Here is a 6,000-nt window from a genome sequence, read left to right as displayed (position 1 = left end):
TATACTTAAGAGGGAAATTGTTAGATCGTAAGGCGTGTGCATATTTACCTTTAGTAAATGATGTTTTCCAAAGTATGTGTGTTAACTTACACTCCCACCAGAAGAGTATGAGAGTTCCAATTTTCCACATCCTCACTGCACTTGGTATTGTGTGTATTTTTAATTTTAGACATTCTGGAAGTTATGTAGTAGTATCATATTGCAGTTTTAAGATTCTATTCCTTGATTATTAATAAGATTGAGTATATTTTCAAATGTTCATTAACGATTTGGATATCCTGTTTGGTGACATGCCTGTTTAAGTTTCTTGGCCATTTTTGTATCAGGTAGTCTGCTCTCTTTTTTTTGTAGAAATTTTAAAAATATTTTCTATACAAGCCCTCTGTTAGTTTTATGTGTTATAAATATCTTCTCTCAGTGAATAGCTTGCCTTTTTAATCTCTTAACTGTCCGACGCATAGAACTTCTTAATTTGTAGTCAAATTGACCCATCTCCTTTATGATTAGTGCTTGTTTTAACGTGTTTAAAGAATATTTCCCTACCGTAAATCCAGGAAGATTTACTCCTACATTATCTTCCAGTAATTGTGTTGTTTTGTTTATCACATTTAGGTACATAGTCAACCTGGAATGATTATAGTGAGAAGTAGAAGTAAAATTTCATGATTTTCCCATGTGAATAGCTAAGTGCCTCAGCTTACATATTCAAAGGATAATCCTTGTACCAGGGTAGCAGAGTGCCAACTCTGTCATAAATTAAGATTTCACAGGTACAGAGACCTGACTCTCAGCTAGGTGCGCTATTTTATCTATTTTTCTATTTGATTGTCCTTAAAACAATACCATATTGTATAACTTAGTTTACATTTATGTCTTGATATAAGGTAAAGTAAATTCTCCTTTTTCTTCTTCAAAATTGTTTTGTCTCATTGGTCCTTTGTATATCCATGCAGATTTTAGAATCAGCTTGTGAATTCCCTCAACATATGCTATTGGCATTGTATTGACTGTATAGATCAATATAGAAAGAACTGGCGCCTTTAAATATTAAATCTTCTAACCAGAAAACATGGTCAATACCTCTATTTAGATCTTTCTAAATTTCCATTAATTATGATTTAAAGTTTTCTGCATAGGGATTTCATACACATTTAGTTAGATTTAGTGATATATTTTTGATGATAGTATAAATGATATTTTTAAATTTTTAGTTTCTGTTTATAGTTGATTATGGAAATACATTTCATTTTTGTTTATCAAGCTTGTATCCACCACATTTACTTATCAATTCTAATAATTTATCTAGGAATTCTTTGGGAGTTTTTCTATACACATATCACTCACAAACAATGACAGTTTTATTTCTTACATTAAAATTTTTGCTCTATTTATTTCTTTTTCTTTTCTCATGCCTCTGGATATGACCTCCAGCAAAAGGCAGCTCTAGTAAAAGGAATGTAAGTCTGGATATTGAGTATCCTTGTCTTGTTTCTGGTCTCAAAGGGAAAGTTTTCAACACTTAACCAAAAAAGAATCATGTTTACTGTAGGTTTTTCACTGACAATCTTTATCAGATTAAGAATCCCCCCTTGTGTTCCAAGTTTATAAAAAGTTTTTATCATGAATGGATGTTGGATTCTATTACATGCTTTTAATACCTCTATTCAAGTAAGATTATTATCTTTCTCCTTTACTCTGTTAACATGTCAAATTATACTGATATTTTAATGTTATACCAACACTGTAATAATGAAATAAACTCAGTCGGTCACAAAGTATACGCTTTTTACATATTGAAGGATTTGGCTTGTAAATAGTACATTTTTTAGGATTTCTGCATCTATGTTCATAAGAGAGGTAGGCCTAGCATTTTTCTTTCTCACATCATCTTTGCAGATTATTGATATTGAGGTTATGGTGGCTATAAAGTATTTCATTTTTTTTTCTACGTCTCTGGAAGAGTTTTTATAAGACTTTGTCCTTTAAATGTGATGCAGAATTACAACAGTGGAGCATTCTGAGCTTGGAACTTCTTTTGTAGAAAAGTTTTAATTACAGATTGAACACTTATAGGATTATGCACATTTTCAATTCTTTCTGTGGTCATTTTAGTAAATTCAATTTATTATAATTTTTTTACTTCATTATTGACATATTTATTCACAACATCCTCTTATTATCTTTTTAGTTGCTACAGAATCTATATTTATAGCTCTTTTAAAATTCCTAACAGGAAAAAAAAAAAATTCCTAACAGGGATTATTTGTGCCTTCTTCCTCTTTCTCTTGATCAGTCTTGCTATGAATTTATCCATTTTATTAGGTTTTTTTAAATATCTGACCTATCAGTTATCGAGAGAAATGTATTAAAGATTACATTTGTCTACGATTAGCAAAGGGTATTAGCAGTTCAATGTAAAAGAAACACAAATGGCTTAAATCTATAATATAATACTCAGTCTAATCATGATATAAAAAATACAAATTAAGTTTAACTACAATATCATCTTTCCACGCATCAGTTTGGCAAAGATCATAAATATTGTTATGCTATTGACTTGGTAAAGGGGGAGAAAAACAGAAACTCTCAAACATTAGTTGTAGAATTAAAACTTGATATAACCTCTATGGGGGGCAATATAACATGGCAATATCTATCTAAATAAAAAATGCCTTTTGACTCCGTAATTCCAAATTTAGGAATTTATCCTACAAATACATGTGGACATGTGCAGAATGACATGTATAAAAACTATTCATTTAAAAACAAAAAAAAACTATTCATTTCAACCATTGTTTGTTATTAAAAAAATTTTTAGCACAACTCAAATTTCTACTAATAGGTGACTGGTTGAAATAATTATGGTTTTCCCTGAAAATGTAATATTATGTAGTCATAAAAGAATGAGTCAATACTGTGTACTGATATAAAATAATCTTAAATATAATACATATAGTTAAGTAAAATCAGCAAAGTGCAAAACAGTGTGTATGCTATGCTACTATTGTGTAAAAAGAAATTAAGAATATACATACTTTACTAGTATTTTAAAAGTAAGGTATATGATGGAATGTACACACAAGAACCTCAAAGCACTAGTTTCTACTCAGAGCAGGCCAGAAGTGCGTTAGTGGCAAGAGAGTAAGAGTGGGGAGGAAGATTTTTCTATACATATTATTTCCTACCTTTAAAATTTTTAACCATGTAAATTATTTCCTATTCATAAATAAATGAAAAATCACTGGTCTAAAACAGTTGCTCTCAAAATTTTTAGTCAGGTTCACCTACCTTACCCTTTCTCATTTTCTGTTGGGAAAAAGAATTTGGTGATACCAAGGAAGGTTCAATACAGAAGAAAATTTGAGGAATGTTATGTATTCATCTTTCTTAGCAATGAAGGTTTGGGTGATTCATAATTGCATTTGCAATATTCCATGTCCTAAAGTCTAATTAGTAGAAAAATACAGTCCAAAAATACTCTTGATACAAATAGGAATTTTTATATACTGTAAAGTTAATTAAACCAGTGGCTTTCAAACCTTTTTGGACATGATTAGCAGAAAGAAATGCATTCTGTATCTTGACTCAGTATATATATACATATATATATACACAGTTTATATATATATACACACATACACAAGTTTCATTTTTTTAGAATTTAAACACTTTCTAGTCAATTTTGTAATTTTTTATTTCCAAAAAATGGTGTTTATAATCCACTTAATTGACTTTACAACCCACTAATGAATACTATCCAGAAATTTGAAAATATTAAAATAGCAATAGTGGGAGTAGTTTGGGGAATTCTTTAACCCCACCGTAATTTCCATCAGCAAATGCTTTCCAGTCACCCCAAATGAACACACATCTTATTTAGAAACCTATGTGTGCTATGCAAACTCACTTTAAGACAAACTCCCAAGCTTCCTTGGGATTTCAAGGATTTCCTCAAGATTTCCCCCTTACACCCAACATATGTAGAAATTCTGGAGCCACCACTGAATTCAACTGATAATGAGGCTCAATCAAGGAGTAAGTTATTTAAATAAAAGGATAAAAGCAATTGAAAAACTGCAGTCTGGTTTTCGCACGGTTCTCTTCAAAAATCATACTAGGGGCTTCCCTGGTGGTGCAGTGGTTAAGAAGCCGCCTGCCAGCACCGGGGACATGGGTTCGAGCCCTGGTCCGAGAAGATCCCACATGCCCCGGAGCAGCTAAGCACGTGAGCCACAACTACTGAGCCTGTGCTCTGGAGCCCGCGAGCCACAACTACTGAAACCCACATGCCTAGAGTCCGTGCTCCACAACAAAAGAAGCCACCAGGATGAGAAGCCCACGCACTGCAGCGAAGAGTAGCCCCCGCTCGCCACAACTAGAGAAAGCTTGTGCACAGCAATGAAGACCCAACACAGCCAAAAAAATAAAATAAATAAAACAAATAAATTAAAAAAAATAGTTTCTAAAAAAAAAACAATACTAATATTACTCTAAGGGGATGGTGGGAGGAAAAGATATGAACAAATAATAACAAAAAGAACTGGGAAAAAGACAATAGCAAATGAGACAAGTCAACAAATGGAGGATGAAAGATACCTGAATAATGTGATCTTACCTAGGCTTCTGGTTTATCTAAACTGCTGCATGTGCTTAGACGTTGAGGAGAATGATCAATGCAAGCCAACAAAAGGCAAGCTGATTTTCAGTACGGGAGCCAGAAAAGGCTCAGGAATGAAAGGTACAAGTTACTTCTGAAGGCAAGGTTGAAGGGTCAGGTCGAAAGTATGTTTAAAATTCTTCAGAAGTGTTTTTTTTTCCTTGGCCACACCGGAAGCATGTGGGATCTTAGTTCCCCCAACCAGGGATCGAATCCGTACCCCCTGCAGTGGAAGCAGAGAATCTTAACCACTGGACCGCCAAGGAAGTCTCTTTAGAAGATGGTAAAGCCTATGGAAGAAGTTAAGGCCTGTGCTGTTCAATATAGTTGTCACTAGCCACACGTGGCTACTTAAATTTAAATTAATGAAATGCAATTAATTAATTAAGATATAAAACAGTTTTGCTAGCCACATATCAAACACTAATAGCTGGTTTATGGAGCAGCACAGAATACTTCCATCATCACAGAAAGTTATTTAGGAGAGTGCTGCATCCAGAGCCATCTCCCAGACAATAAACCCAGATGACAGGAAAAAAAAAACTGGAACTGTTCTCTGGCAAAATGGATTAGCTCTTAGCTTTGTAGGAAAATCAGTTTTTGAGAGTTCCCAAACGAAAGGGCCATGACAGGCTTGATCATCATATGAAACCCACCAGTCAGTGAGCCAGCTCCACAAGGTTTTCAATCAAACTCTTAAGGTCTCACCTATAACTGCAAACAGAGACAAGGGTCCTGGACATTAGAGAAAAGACTAGCACATACAATAGGGACCAAAGCAAACAAATATAAAAGGGAGACTCAGAGAAAAAGACAAGTCATATAACATTAAAAGAAACCTTAAAAACAAATATTAGGGCTTCCCTGGTGGCGCAGTGGTTGAGAGTCTGCCTGCCGATGCCGGGGACACAGGTTCGTGCCCCGGTCCGGGAAGATCCCACATGCCGCGGAGCGGCTGGGCCCGTGAGCCATGGCCGCTGAGCCTGCGCGTCCGGAGCCTGTGCTCCGCAATGGGAGAGGCCACAACAGTGAAAGGCCCGCGTACCGCAAAAAAAAAAAAAAACAACAACCAAGTATTATACTTTTCACAGTGATAAGAGAAGTTATTTTACAGGTGAGAAAAATAAGAAAAAATAAGAGAATAAGAAAGAATTCTTAGGAATTAAAAATATAATAGACATTTATAAATGTCTATTAAAATATAGTAGACAAAAACAAAATAATAAACATAAAAATAGAGGGCTTGGTAAAGTAAGTTAAAGAAATTTCCCATAACAGTCAAACAAACAAACAAAAAACAAGGAAAGGGGCTTTCATGGTGGTGCAGTGGTTGAGAGTCCACC

Source organism: Leucopleurus acutus, assembly GCF_964270905.1.
Source record: "Leucopleurus acutus genome assembly, chromosome: 2".
NCBI classification, from domain to species: domain Eukaryota; kingdom Metazoa; phylum Chordata; class Mammalia; order Artiodactyla; family Delphinidae; genus Leucopleurus; species Leucopleurus acutus.
This window is presented reverse-complemented; position numbering follows the sequence as displayed.